Raw genomic sequence first — 15,548 nt, forward strand, 5'->3', positions numbered from 1 at the left:
TCTTATACGGTTCTTATACGGTTCTTATACGGTTCTTATAGTTCTCATACGGTTCTTATACAGTTCTTATGGTTCTTATAGTTCTCATACGGTTCTTATAGTTCTCATACGGTTCTTATACGGTTCTTATAGTTCTCATACGGTTCTCATACGGTTCTCATACGGTTCTCATACGGTTCTCATACGGTTCTCATACGGTTCTCATACGGTTCTTATACGGTTCTCATACGGTTCTTATACGGTTCTCATACGGTTCTCATACGGTTCTTATACGGTTCTTATACGGTTCTTATATGGTTCTTATAGTTCTCATACGGTTCTTATAGTTCTCATACGGTTCTTATATGGTTCTTATAGTTCTCATATGGTTCTTATACGGTTCTTATACGGTTCTTATACGGTTCTCATACGGTTCTCATACGGTTCTTATACGGTTCTTATACGGTTCTTATACGGTTTCTTATAGTTCTCATACGGTTCTTATAGTTCTCATACGGTTCTTATATGGTTCTTATAGTTCTCATATGGTTCTTATACGGTTCTTATACGGTTCTTATACGGTTCTTATACGGTTCTTATATGTTCTTATGGTTCTCATATGGTTCTCATACGGTTCTTATACGGTTCTTATACGGTTCTCATACGGTTTCTCATACGGTTCTCATACGGTTCTTATAGTTCTTATATGGTTCTTATAGTTCTCATACGGTTCTTATATGGTTCTTATAGTTCTTATACGGTTCTCATACGGTTCTCATACGGTTCTCATACGGTTCTTATACGGTTCTTATAGTTCTCATACGGTTCTCATACGGTTCTCATACGGTTCTTATACGGTTCTTATACGGTTCTTATACGGTTCTCATACGGTTCTCATACGGTTCTCATACGGTTCTCATACGGTTCTTATACGGTTCTCATACGGTTCTCATACGGTTCTCATACGGTTCTTATAGTTCTTATACGGTTCTTATACGGTTCTTATAGTTCTTATAGTTCTCATACGGTTCTTATATGGTTCTTATAGTTCTCATACGGTTCTCATAGTTCTTATAGTTCTCATACGGTTCTTATATGGTTCTTATAGTTCTCATACGGTTCTCATACGGTTCTTATAGTTCTCATACGGTTCTCATACGGTTCTCATACGGTTCTCATACGGTTCTCATACGGTTCTTATACGGTTCTCATACGGTTCTTATAGTTCTCATATGGTTCTTATACGGTTCTTATACGGTTCTTATAGTTCTTATACGGTTCTTATATGGTTCTCATATGGTTCTCATATGGTTCTCATACGGTTCTTATACGGTTCTTATACGGTTTCTCATACGGTTCTCATACGGTTCTCATACGGTTCTTATAGTTCTTATACGGTTCTTATATGGTTCTTATAGTTCTCATACGGTTCTCATACGGTTCTCATACGGTTCTCATACGGTTCTTATACGGTTCTTATACGGTTCTTATATGGTTCTTATAGTTCTCATACGGTTCTTATAGTTCTCATACGGTTCTTATATGGTTCTTATAGTTCTCATATGGTTCTCATATGGTTCTCATATGGTTCTTATACGGTTCTTATACGGTTCTTATATGGTTCTTATGGTTCTCATACGGTTCTCATATAGTTCTCATATGGTTCTCATACGGTTCTTATACGGTTCTTATAGTTCTTATACGGTTCTTATATGGTTCTTATACGGTTCTTATATGGTTCTTATAGTTCTCATACGGTTCTTATAGTTCTCATACGGTTCTTATATGGTTCTTATAGTTCTCATATGGTTCTCATATGGTTCTTATACGGTTCTTATACGGTTCTTATACGGTTCTTATATGGTTCTTATATGGTTCTTATAGTTCTCATACGGTTCTTATACGGTTCTTATGGTTCTTATACGGTTCTTATACGGTTCTTATACGGTTCTTATAGTTCTTATACGGTTCTCATACGGTTCTTATAGTTCTTATACGGTTCTCATACGGTTCTTATACGGTTCTTATAGTTCTCATACGGTTCTTATACGGTTCTTATAGTTCTTATACGGTTCTTATACGGTTCTCATACGGTTCTCATACGGTTCTCATACGGTTCTTATACGGTTCTTATACGGTTCTTATACGGTTATACGGTTATACATATTACATTTTCCCATCTTTGAATCAGGGTTAATAATGATTGTTCGATTTATCTGGTTCAACAGTATTATTATTAGTTATTATTATTATTAGTATTATCAGGATCAGTTAGAACTCAATGTGTTCCTGAAGCTGTGTGTGTTTCTTCTCTGTAGAACAAAGCAGGAGAGATGACCTGGAAGCTCTAGGTCACATGTTCATGTACTTCCTGCGAGGCAGTCTGCCTGGCAAGGCCTGAAGGTAGGAACAAACACACTTGTTTTACTAACCTTAACACCAAACCGCTAAGGTTAAGGTAGCATTTTCCTCATGGAGATGTGAAATGTCCCCACCAAGGAGATTTTGCTTTGTTTTATTGTCTTTTGGGAATTTCAGTTCCCATGAGGATACAGGAACAAGACCACACTAACAAAGTCCCCTATGTCTATACACTATATATCCAGTGCATTGGAAAGTATTCAGACCCTTTGACTTTTAGTTGGAGTGTTATTCTAAAATGCATTAAATACATTTTTTTCCCTCATCAATCTACACACAATTCCCCCATAATGACAAAGAATAAACAGGTTTAACAAGTTTTGCTAGTGTATTAAAAATAAACGGATACCTTATTTACATAAGTATTCAGACCCTTTGCTATGAGACTCGAAGTTGAGCTCAGGTGCTTCCTGTTTCCATTGATCATCCTTGAGATGTTTCTACAACTTGATTGGAGTCCATCTGTGGTAAATTCAATTGATTGGACATGATTTGGAAAGGCACACACCTGTCTATATAAGGTCCCAAAGATGACAGTGCATGTCAGAGCAAAAACCAAGACATGAGGTCAAAGGAATTGTCCGTAGAGCTCCGAGACAGGATTGTGTCGAGGCACAGATCTGGGGAGGGGTACCAAAAATGTCTGCAGCATTGAAGATCCCCAAGAAGTTTGGAACCACCAAGACTCTATTCCTAGAGCTGGCCGCCCGGCCAAACTGAGCAATCAGGGGAGAAGGGAGGTGACCAAGAACCCGATGGTCACTCTGACAGAGCTCCAGAGTTCTTCTGTGGAGATGGGAGAACATTCCTGAAGGACAACCATCTCTACAGCACTCCACCAATCAGTCCTTTATGGTAGTGGCCAGATGGAAGCCACTCCTCAGTAAAAGGCACATGACAGCCCGCTTGGAGTTTGCCAAAGGGCACCTAAAGGACTCTTAGACCATAAGAAACAAGATTCTCTAGTCTGATGAAACCAGATTGAGCTCTTTGGCCTGAATGACAACCATCACTGGAGGAAACCTGGCACCATCCCTACGGTGAAGCATGGTGGTGGCAGCATCATGCTGTGGGGATGTCTTTCAGCAGCAGGGACTGGGATACTAGTCAGGATCGAGGAAAGATGAACGAGTAAAGTACAAAGAGATCCTTGATGAAAACCTGCTCCAGAGCGCTCAGGACCTCAGACTGGGCCGAAGGTTCACCTTCCAACAGGACAACGACCCTAAGCACACAGACAAGACAACGCAGGAGTGGCTTCGGGACAAGTCTCTGAATGTCCTTGAGTGGCCCAGCCAGAGCCCGGACTTGAACCCGATCTAACATCTCTGGAGAGACCTGAAAATAGCTGTGCAGCGACGCTCCCCATCCAACCTGACAGAGCTTGAGAGGATCTGCAGAGAAGAATGGGAGAAACTCCCCGAGTACAGGTGTGCCAGCTTGTAGCGTCATACCCAAGAAGACTCAAGGCTGTAATCGCTGCCAAAGGTGCTTCAACAAAGTACTGAGTAAAGGGTCTGAATACTTTTGTAAACTTGATATTTCCGTTTTTATTTTGAATACATTTGCAAGAAATCAACAAACCTGTTTTGCTTTGTTATAGGGTATTGTGTGTAGATTGAGGGGAAACAATTTAATACATTTTAGAATACGTAACAAAGTGGAAAAAGTCAAGGGGTCTGAATACTTTACAAATGCACTGTACAAAAGTATGTGGACACCCTACAAATTAGTGGATTTGGTTTATTTCTGCCTCACCAGTTACTGACAGGTGTATAAAATCAAGCACACAGCCATGCAATCTCCATAGACAAACATTGGCGGTAGAATGGCCCATACCGAAGAGCTCAGTGACTTTCAACGTGGCACCGTCACAGGATGCCTCCTTTCCAACAAGTGGAAACATCTAGATGCAACAACGGCCACACAAGCTCACAGATCTGGACCGCGGAGTGCTGTAGTTTGTAAAAAATAGTCTGTCCCTCGGTCGCAACACTCACTCCCAAGTTCCAAACTGCCTCTGGAAGCAACATCGGCACAAGAAGTGTTAATGAAATGTCCGAGCAGCCGCACGCACACAAGCCCCAGATCATTATGCCCAACGCCAAGCGTCGGCTGGAGCGGTGTAAAGCTCGCAGCCATTGGACGCTGGAGCAGTGGAACCACGTTCTCTGGAGTGACGAATATCGCTTCACCATCTGGCAGTACAACGGACGGATCTTGGTTTGGCGGATGCCAGGAGAACGCTACCTGCCCCAATGCCAACTGTAAAGTTTGGTGGAGGATGAATAACTATTTGGGTCTGTTTTTTATGGTTCGGGCCTCTTAGTTCCAGTGAAGGGAAATCTGAACGCTACAGCATAGAATGTCATTGTATACGATTCTGTGCTTCCAACTTTGTGGCAACAGTTTGGGGAAGGCCCTTTCCTGTTTCAGCATGACAATCAGTCCTCGACCCCACTAATGCTCTTGTGGCTGAATGGAAGCAAGTCCCAGCAGCAATGTTCCAACATCTAGTGGAAAGCCTTCCCAGAAGAATGGAGGCTGTTATAGCAGCAATGTTCCAACATCTAGTGGAAAGCCTTCCCAGAAGAGTGGAGGCTGTTATAGCAGCAATGTTCCAACATCTAGTGGAAAGCCTTCCCAGAAGAGTGGAGGCTGTTATAGCAGCAATGTTCCAACATCTAGTGGAAAGCCTTCCCAGAAGAGTGGAGGCTGTTATAGCAGCAATGTTCCAACATCTAGTGGAAAGCCTTCCCAGAAGAATGGAGGCTGTTATAGCAGCAATGTTCCAACATCTAGTGGAAAGCCTTCCCAGAAGAGTGGAGGCTGTTATAGCAGCAATGTTCCAACATCTAGTGGAAAGCCTTCCCAGAAGAGTGGAGGCTGTTATAGCAGCAATGTTCCAACATCTAGTGGAAAGCCTTCCTAGAAGAGTGGAGGCTGTTATAGCAGCAAAGGGGAGTGGGGCATGATTTTGGAATGAGGTGTTGGACGAGTAGGTGTCCACATACTTTGATCATGTTATGTATGTTGCTCAAAGGTCCAGTAACTATCATGTTAGGACAGCACAGCTACTGTCAGACTGTCTGTTGACTAGACCGTGTCCTCACTACTTTATCAGTCCTGTCTGTTGACTAGACCGCGTCCTCACTACTTTATCAGTCCTGTCTGTCGACTAGACCGCGTCCTCACTACTTTATCAGTCCTGTCTGTCGACTAGACCGCGTCCTCACTACTTTATCAGTCCTGTCTGTCGACTAGACCGCGTCCTCACTACTTTATCAGTCCTGTCTGTCGACTAGACCGCGTCCTCACTACTTTATCAGTCCTGTCTGTCGACTAGACCGCGTCCTCACTACTTTATCAGTCCTGTCTGTCGACTAGACCGCGTCCTCACTACTTTATCAGTCCTGTCTGTCGACTAGACCGCGTCCTCACAACTTTATCAGTCCTGTCTGTCGACTAGACCGCGTCCTCACTACTTTATCAGTCCTGTCTGTCGACTAGACCGCGTCCTCACTACTTTATCAGTCCTGTCTGTCGACTAGACCGCGTCCTCACTACTTTATCAGTCCTGTCTGTTGACTAGACCGCGTCCTCACTACTTTCAGTCCTGTCTGTTGACTAGACCGCGTCCTCACTACTTTATCAGTCCTGTCTGTTGACTAGACCGTGTCCTCACTACTTTATCAGTCCTGTCTGTTGACTAGACCGCGTCCTCACTACTTTCAGTCCTGTCTGTTGACTAGACCGCGTCCTCTCTACTTTATCAGTCCTGTCTGTCGACTAGACCGCGTCCTCACTACTTTATCAGTCCTGTCTGTCGACTAGACCGCGTCCTCACTACTTTATCAGTCCTGTCTGTTGACTAGACCGCGTCCTCACTACTTTATCAGTCCTGTCTGTTGACTAGACCGCGTCCTCACTACTTTATCAGTCCTGTCTGTCGACTAGACCGCGTCCTCACTACTTTATCAGTCCTGTCCTGTCTGTTGACTAGACCGCGTCCTCACTACTTTATCAGTCCTGTCTGTCGACTAGACCGCGTCCTCACTACTTTATCAGTCCTGTCTGTTGACTAGACCGAGTCCTCACTACTTTATCAGTCCTGTCTGTCGACTAGACCGCGTCCTCACTACTTTATCAGTCCTGTCTGTCGACTAGACCGCGTCCTCACTACTTTATCAGTCCTGTCTGTCGACTAGACCGCGTCCTCACTACTTTATCAGTCCTGTCCTGTCTGTTGGACTAGACCGTGTCCTCACTACTTTATCAGTCCTGTCCTGTCTGTTGACTAGACCGCGTCCTCACTACTTTATCAGTCCTGTCCTCTCTGTTGACTAGACCGCGTCCTCACTACTTTATCAGTCCTGTCTGTCGACTAGACCGCGTCCTCACTACTTTATCAGTCCTGTCTGTCGACTAGACCGCGTCCTCACTACTTTATCAGTCCTGTCCTGTCTGTTGACTAGACCGTGTCCTCACTACTTTATCAGTCCTGTCCTGTCTGTTGACTAGACCGCGTCCTCACTACTTTATCAGTCCTGTCCTCTCTGTTGACTAGACCGCGTCCACACTACTTTATCAGTCCAGACAGACACACAGCCTTCAGGCACAGAACTCCATCTCACCACATCAATGTCTGAACTCTCCCACCTGCTGCACGTTGCGTCGTTTCCTTGTGCCGGGGCGTCGTTTCCTTGTGCCGGGGCGTCGTTTCCTTGTGCCGGGGCGTCGTTTCCTCGTGCCGGGCGTTGTTCCTCGTGCCGGGGCGTCGTTTCCTTGTGCCGGGGCGTTGTTTCCTTGTGCCGGGCGTTGTTTCCTTGTGCCGGGGCGTTGTTTCCTTGTGCCGGGGCTTGTTTCCTTGTGCCGGGGCGTTGTTTCCTTGTGCCGGGCGTTGTTTCCTCGTGCCGGGGCGTTGTTTCCTCGTGCCGGGCGTTGTTTCTCGTGCCGGGGCGTTGTTTCCTCGTGCCGTGGGCGTTGTTTCCTCGTGCCGGGGCGTTGTTTCCTCGTGCCGGGGCGTTGTTTCCTCGTGCCGGGGCGTTGTTTCCTCGTGCCTGGGCGTTGTTTCCTCGTGCCGGGGCGTTGTTTCCTCGTGCCGGGGCGTTGTTTCCTCGTGCCGGGGCGTTGTTTCCTCGTGCCGGGGCGTTGTTTCCGCGTGCCGGGCGTTGTTTCCGCGTGCCGGGGCGTTGTTTCCGCGTGCCGGGGCGTTGTTTCTTGTGCCGGGGAGTTGTTTCCTTGTGCCGGGGCGTTGTTTTCCGCGTGCCGGGCGTTGTTTCCCGCGTGCCGGGGCGTTGTTTCCGCGTGCCGGGGCGTTGTTTCCGCGTGCCGGGGCGTTGTTTCCTCGTGCCGGGGCGTTGTTTCCTCGTGCCGGGGCGTTGTTTCCGCGTGCCGGGGCGTTGTTTCCGCGTGCCGGGCGTTGTTTCCGCGTGCCGGGGCGTTGTTTCCGCGTGCCGGGGCGTTGTTTCCTTGTGCCGGGGCGTTGTTTCCTTGTGCCGGGGCGTTGTTTCCTTGTGCCGGGGCGTTGTTTCCGCGTGCCGGGGCGTTGTTTTCCGCGTGCCGGGGCGTGTTTCCTCGTGCCGGGGCGTTGTTTCCTCGTGCCGGGGCGTTGTTTCCGCGTGCCGGGGCGTTGTTTCCGCGTGCCGGGGCGTCGTTTCCCGCGTGCCGGGCGTCGTTTCCGCGTGCCGGGGCGTCGTTTCCGCGTGCCGGGCGTCGTTTCCTCGTGCCGGGGCGTCGTTTCCTCGTGCCGGGGCGTCGTTTCCTCGTGCCGGGGCGTCGTTTCCGCTGCCGGGGCGTCGTTTCCGCGTGCCGGGCGTCGTCCTTCCCCGCGTGCCGGGGCGTCGTTTCCTCGTGGCCGGGGCGTTGTTGTCCCTTGTGCCGGGGCGGTTGTTTCCTCGTGCCGGGGCGTTGTTTCCCTCGTGCCGGGCGTCGTTTCCTTGTGCCGGGGCGTTGTTTCCTTGTGCCGGGGCGTTGTTCCTTGTGCCGGGCGTTGTTTCCTTGTGCCGGGGCGTTGTTTCCTTGTGCCGGGGCGTTGTTTCCTGTGCCGGGGGCGTTGTTTCCTTGTGCCGGGGCGTTGTTTCCTCGTGCCGGGGCGTTGTTTCCTCGTGCCGGGGCGTTGTTTTCCTCGTGCCGGGGCGTTGTTTCCTCGTGCCGGGGCGTTGTTTCCTCGTGCCGGGGCGTTGTTTCCCTCGGGCCGGGGCGTTGTTTCCTCGTGCCGGGGCGTTGTTTCCCTCGTGCCGGGGCGTTGTTTCCTCGTGCCGGGGCGTTGTTTCCGCGTGCCGGGGCGTTGTTTCCGCGTGCCGGGGCGTTGTTTCCTCCGCGTGCCGGGGCGTTGTTTCCTTGTGCCGGGGCGTTGTTTCCGCGTGCCGGGGCGTTGTTTCCGCGTGCCGGGGCGTTGTTTTCCGCGTGCCGGGGCGTTGTTTCCCGCGTGCCGGGGCGTTGTTTCCGCGTGCCGGGGCGTTGTTTTCCTCGTGCCGGGGCGTTGTTTCCTCGTGCCGGGGCGTTGTTTCCGCGTGCCGGGGCGTTGTTTTCCGCGTGCCGGGGCGTTGTTTCCGCGTGCCGGGGCGTTGTTTCCGCGTGCCGGGGCGTTGTTTCCGCGTGCCGGGGCGTTGTTTCCGCGTGCCGGGGCGTTGTTTCCTCGTGCCGGGGCGTTGTTTCCGCGTGCCGGGGCGTTGTTTCCGCGTGCCGGGGCGTTGTTTCCTCGTGCCGGGGCGTTGTTTCCTCGTGCCGGGGCGTTGTTTCCGCGTGCCGGGGCGTCGTTTCCGCGTGCCGGGGCGTCGTTTCCGCGTGACCGGGGCGTCGTTTCCGCGTGCCGGGGGCGTCGTTTCCCGCGTGCCGGGGCGTCGTTTCCTCGCTGCCGGGGCGTCGTTTCCTCGTGCCGGGGCGTCGTTTCTTGCTGTGTCCGCGTGCCGGGGCGTCGTTTCCGCGTGCCGGGGCGTCGTTTCCGCGTGCCGGGGCGTCGTTTCCTCGTGCCGGGGCGTCGTTTCCGCGTGCGGGGCGTCGTTTCCGCGTGCCGGGGCGTTTCCGTTAATCATCCAAATGAACCTTCATTACTTACACCCCCCCCCCCCTCCTCTCCACTCTCTCTCCCTCCCTCCCCTTCCACTCTCCCCCCCCCCTCTCCCTCCTCTTCCACCCCCCCTCCTCTCCACTCTCTCTCCCCTCCCCTCCTCTTCCACTCTCTCTCCCTCCTCTTCCACTCTCTCTCCCTCCCTCCTCTTCCACTCTCTCTCCCTCCCTCCTCTCCACTCTCTCTCCCTCCCTCCTCTGCCACTCTCGCTCCCCTCCCTCCTCTGCCACTCTCGCTCCCCTCCCTCCCTCTGCCACTCTCGCTCCCCTCCCTCCTCTGCCACTCTCGCTCCTCTCCCTCCCTTTTCTCGCTCCTCTCCCTCCCTTTTTTCTCGCTCCTCTCCCTCCCTTTTTTCTCGCTCCTCTCCTCCCTTTTTTCTCGCTCCTCTCCCTCCCTTTTTTCTCGCTCCTCTCCCTCCCTTTTTTCTCGCTCCGCTCCCTCCCTTTTTTCTCGCTCCGCTCCCTCCCTTTTTTCTCGCTCCGCTCCCTCCCTTTTTCTCGCTCCGCTCCCTCCCTTTTTCTCGCTCCGCTCCCTCCCTTTTTCTCGCTCCGCTCCCTCCCTTTTTCTCCCTCCGCTCCCTCCCTTTTTCTCGCTCCCTCTCCCTCCCTTTTTCTCGCTCCTCTCCCTCCCTCTTCTCGCTCCTCTCCCTCCCTCTTTCTCCCCTCCCTCGCTCCCTCTTTCTCCCCTCCCTCGCTCCCTCTTTCTCCCCTCCCTCGCTCCCTCTTTCTCCCTCCCTCGCTCCCTCCTTCTCCCCTCCCCCCTCTTTTTCCCCTCCCTTATTCTCGCTCCCCTCTTTCTCCCCTCCCTCCTTCTCCCCTCCCTCGCTCCCTCCTTCTCCCCTTCCCTCCTCCTCCCCTCCCTCGCTCCCTCCTCTTTCTCCCCTCCCTCCCTTATTCTCGCTCCTATTTCTCCCCTCCCTCCTCTTTCTCCCCTCCCCCTCCTTCTCTCCCCCCCAGGCAGACACTCTGAAGGAGCGCTATCAGAAGATAGGTGACACCAAGAGAACCACACCCATCGAGGTGCTGTGTGAGAGCTTCCCAGGTCTGGATCTCTTCTCTTTCTGCTTCTTTCTGTCCCACTACTAGTTCCTTTCAGTACTTTAGGTTAGCCTGCTGGTTAGGAGTAAATAACTACGTAACACCTGAAATATTGGAAAGATATTTCATTGTTTGTGTTTTTTCCTTCCTGTATTTAATGTGTGTTTTTCTCCTTGTTGAAGAGATGGCCACCTACCTGCGTTATGTGGGTTCTCTGGACTTCCTGCAGAAGCCGGACTACGACTACTTACGGAAACTCTTCACCGACCTCTTCGACAGCAACGGCTACACCTTTGACTATGAGTACGACTGGGTCGGCAAGCCACTGGTCAGTCCATATCTACTATTAATTATCTGTCTCTCTGCAGGACAACGGGCCTCATTGATATACATGGGATTCACGCTATATTTTGGATACTTACTAAGTTAGATGGATGAGTTTATCAGAAAGGTAACAACAATTACTGTTTAGTTTTAACCATGACCTTTAACCCCTCTCCTCAGTACAGTCCGATTGGCTGTTTAGTTTTAACCATGACCTTTAACCCCTCTCCTCAGTACAGTCCTATTGGCTGTTTAGTTTTAACCATGACCTTTAACCCCTCTCCTCAGTACAGTCCTATTGGCTGTTTAGTTTTTAACCATGACCTTTAACCCCTCTCCTCAGTACAGTCCTATTGGCTGTTTAGTTTTAACCATGACCTTTAACCCCTCTCCTCAGTACAGTCCTATTGGCTGTTTAGTTTTAACCATGACCTTTAACCCGTCTCCTCAGTACAGTCCTATTGGCTGTTTAGTTAATGATGATCTTTCACCTCTCTCCTCAGCCTACTCCCATTGGTTCAGTCCCCAGTGAGACCCTTCTACAGTCCAGCAGCAGAGACAAGGCAACGCAGCAGACCAAAAACCAGGTAGGACCCACACACACACACACACACACACACACACACACCCACACACACACACACACACACACACACACACACACCCACACACACACACACACTGAAGACCCAGTCCTTGATGAAGAACAGCTACTTCAGTTTCTCTTGATAGACTAACTTACAGAAGAATTTGAGGAAAAAGCTCCCATTTTTTTTCACACGTTTTCACACGTCATTCTCTTCATTTGACATTTAGTGTTAATAACTTAACTGTAGCCTGGTCCACATCCGCTGGTACTTCTGCCAACTCAATCATCATTGTCAAGCCAAACAGACTGGTACCACAAAGCAACAGAACTGGTACCCAGGCTATATTAAAGAGACCAGCAACAGACTGGTACCCAGGCTATATTAAAGAGACCAGGCAACAGGCTGGTACCCAGGCTATATAAAGAGACCAGCAACAGACTGGTACCCAGGCTATATTAAAGAGACCAGCAACAGACTGGTACCCAGGCTATATTAAAGAGACCAGCAACAGACTGGTACCCAGGCTATATTAAAGAGACCAGCAACAGACTGGTACCCAGGCTATATTAAAGAGACCAGCAACAGGCTGGTACCCAGGCTATATTAAAGAGACCAGCAACAGGCTGGTACCCAGGCTATATTAAAGAGACCAGCAAACAGACTGGTACCCAGGCTATATTAGAGAGACCAGCAACAGAGCTGGTACCCAGGCTATATTAGAGAGACCAGCAACAGGACTGGTACCCAGGCTATATTAAAGAGACCAGCAACAGGCTGGTACCCAGGCTATATTAAAGAGACCAGCAACAGGCTGGTTACACACAGGCTATAATTAAAGAGACCAGCAACAGCGTGTACCCAGGCATATTAAAGAGACAGGCAAACATGCTGGTAACCTAGGCTATATTAAAGAGACCAGCAACTACGACTGTGTACCCCGAGGCTATATTAAAGAGACCCAGCAACAGGCTGGTACCCAGGCTAGTATTAAGAGACCAGTAAACAACAGCGTTGGTACCCAGGCTATATTAAAGAGACCAGCAACAGTGCTGGTTACCCAGGCTATATTAGAGAGACCAGCAAACAGGCTGGTAAACCCAGGCTATATAGAGACCAGCAACAGACTGAGTACCCAGGCTATATTAAAGAGACACAGGCAACAGACTGGTACCCAGGCTATATTAAAGAGACCAGCAACAGACTGGTACCCAGGCTATATTAAAGAGACCAGCAACAGACTGGTACCCAGGCTATATTAAAGAGACCAGCAACAGGCTGGTACCCAGGCTATATTAAAGAGACCAGCAACAGACTGGTACCCAGGCTATATTAAAGAGACCAGCAACAGACTGGTACCCAGGCTATATTAAAGAGACCAGCAACAGACTGGTACCCAGGCTATATTAAAGAGACCAGCAACAGACTGTACCCAGGCTATATTAAAGAGACCAGCAACAGGCTGGTACCCAGGCTATATTAAAGAGACCAGCAACAGACTGGTACCCAGGCTATATTAAAGAGACCAGCAACTAGACTGGTACCCAGGCTATATTAGAGACCAGCAACAGACTGGTACCCAGGCTATATTAAAGAGACCAGCAACAGACTGGTACCCAGGCTATATTAAAGAGACCAGCAACAGACTGGTACCCAGGCTATATTAAGAGAGACCAGCAACAGACTGGTACCAGGCTATATTAAAGAGACCAGCAACAGACTGGTACCCAGGCTATATTAAAGAGACCAGCAACAGGCTGGTACCCAGGCTATATTAAAGAGACCAGCAACAGACTGGTACCCAGGCTATATTAAAGAGACCAGCAACAGACTGGTACCCAGGCTATATTAAAGAGACCAGCAACAGACTGGTACCCAGGCTATATTAAAGAGACCAGCAACAGACTGGTACCCAGGCTATATTAAAGAGACCAGCAACAGACTGGTACCCAGGCTATATTAAAGAGACCAGCAACAGACTGGTACCCAGGCTATATTAAAGAGACCAGCAACAGACTGGTACCCAGGCTATATTAAAGAGACCAGCAACAGACTGGTATCAGTCTCAGAACATCAGCTTGTTCCGCCGCTTGTGCTTCTGCATGTCACGTGTAGTCTTCTGTCACGTAGTCCTCACGTGCACTCTTTTTCCTCCCACGTCACCGCACTGCCCCTCAGGTCTGTCTGTCTGTGTCCTCTGGTTGAGCAGTGTCTAAGTAGCTGTCTAACTGTTTCTGCACAAGAGGGAAAAGACACAACCTCCTTGAACTTAATTGTTTTGTTTCTTTCCTTCTTTTACACTCCTCCTTCCTTTACCATCTCTTCCATCTCTCCCCCTTTGTCCTGCCCTCCCTCCCTCTTTGTCCTGCCGTCCTGCCTCCATCTCTCCCCCTTTGTCCTGCCCTCCCTCCCCATCCTCCCCCTTTGTCCTGCCCTCCCTCCCTCCATCTCTCCCCCTTTGTCCTGCCCTCCCTTCATCCATCCTCCCCCTTTGTCCTGCCCTCCCTCCCCCATCTCCCCCCCTTTGTCCTGCCCTCCCTCCCCTTTGTCCTGCCCTCCCTCCTCCATCTCTCCCCCTTTGTCCTGCCCTCCCTCCCCTTTGTCCTGCCCTCCCTCCCTCCATCTCTCCCCCTTTGTCCTGCCCTCCCTCCCCTTTGTCCTGCCCTCCCTCCCTCCATCTCTCCCCTTTGTCCTGCCCTCCCTCCCTCCATCTCTCCCCCTTTGTCCTGCTCTCCCTCCCCTTTGTCCTGCCCTCCCTCCCTCCATCTCTCCCCCTTTGTCCTGCCCTCCCTCCCTCCATCTCTCCCCCTTTGTCCTGTCCTCTCTTCCCTTGCTGTCGCACCAGTCGCCAGAACCCAAAGGAAGTGAGTCTCAGCCCACTCCAGTGACCAATAGGGAGCTGCTGGGGTCCCATCTAACAGCTGATGGGCTGGGGGCTCCGTCCAGGTACTGGGCAGTGGGTGTAGTCCCTCAATGCTAAACACTGTCTTCATTCTTTCTACCGTATGTCTTTCTTTTCCGTTTTCTCTTGCTCTGTTCTTTCCTCGCTTCTTTTTCTGTTTCTGTTTCTTTTGCACAAGGTCTCTGCTCAGCCAGGTTCTTTCAGTCGGCTCAGTTCCACACTTCACTATGGACACGGCTGAAAACTTATTCAATCACACCTAACCGGACAATCAAATCTTTGTGGCCGTGAGCCCAACGTATCTGTATAGTACCCACAATGCTCTGGTTTCCTCTTAACGAGTCTAGTATTTAGCAGCTCTCCTCAGAAAACGTAGCGTTTAACTGTTACCACTCCTGTCACAGGGCATTAAGTGGCTTCTTTTCTATCGACAGGAACTCTGCTAACTTCTGCTTCACTTTACCGAGCGCTGTTTTGTCGTCAGCTAGTTAACGTTACAGTTCCTGTAGCCTAGCTTGCACGCAATTAGTGCTGTTGGCTCGCTAGCTTCACTGCTTTAGCGTCCCACTAATAGCCGGGTTTCCACTAGTTGTAGCTACGTCGACTAGTGGTCTCTGGCTCGCCGTCGGTCCCCACCGTTTGGAGTTAGCTGAACGGCCATTTCGGTCTGCTCTTGGCTAAACTTCAGTGGTACGGTTTCTTCACGTGTGTTACCCCACCGTAGAGCACAATCCTTTACATTCCCGTGTAAAAGATCAACCTAGTAGTACATTATTTATCTCGAGTGGCTTGGTTTACACAGTCGGCACTTAGTATTAACACACACTTGGCTAGCTAGCTATCGTCTCGGGTGATAATAGCTACGTAGCTAAGTTAGCATTCCTGTTAACTCTGCCTTTCACTATCCTGAAAGTAGTTAGACTGTATTTCTCACTCCCCTTGTAAATAAAGCTTTGTTTATGCTTATCTGACTTCATTGAAAGGGACCAGTCGGGCCTCCCGGACCTGCAGGAGCTGATGTGAGTCTAAATCAAGTTTTACTCTTGACCTCTAACCCTTGACCTCTAACCCTTGACCTTTATCTTTAACCGATAATGCTGACCCATACCTCTTAAACTGTATCCGATAAACCCTGAGCTCTTACTGAGAACCCTACTGTTCTGGGATTGATGCTAGTGAAGACATGGAAGACATTTGGAAGAGTCTAGAATATCTTCCTGAGATGA

At 50.0% G+C, this 15,548-nt stretch overlaps 1 pseudogene; it reads left to right on the plus strand.

Moving 5' to 3' along the window:
* The window catches only part of LOC120055430, a 70,875-nt pseudogene that overhangs the window by 41,836 nt on the left and 13,491 nt on the right, over positions 1 to 15,548 (plus strand).

Source organism: Salvelinus namaycush, chromosome 11 (assembly GCF_016432855.1).
Source record: "Salvelinus namaycush isolate Seneca chromosome 11, SaNama_1.0, whole genome shotgun sequence".
In the NCBI taxonomy this organism is placed as follows: domain Eukaryota; kingdom Metazoa; phylum Chordata; class Actinopteri; order Salmoniformes; family Salmonidae; genus Salvelinus; species Salvelinus namaycush.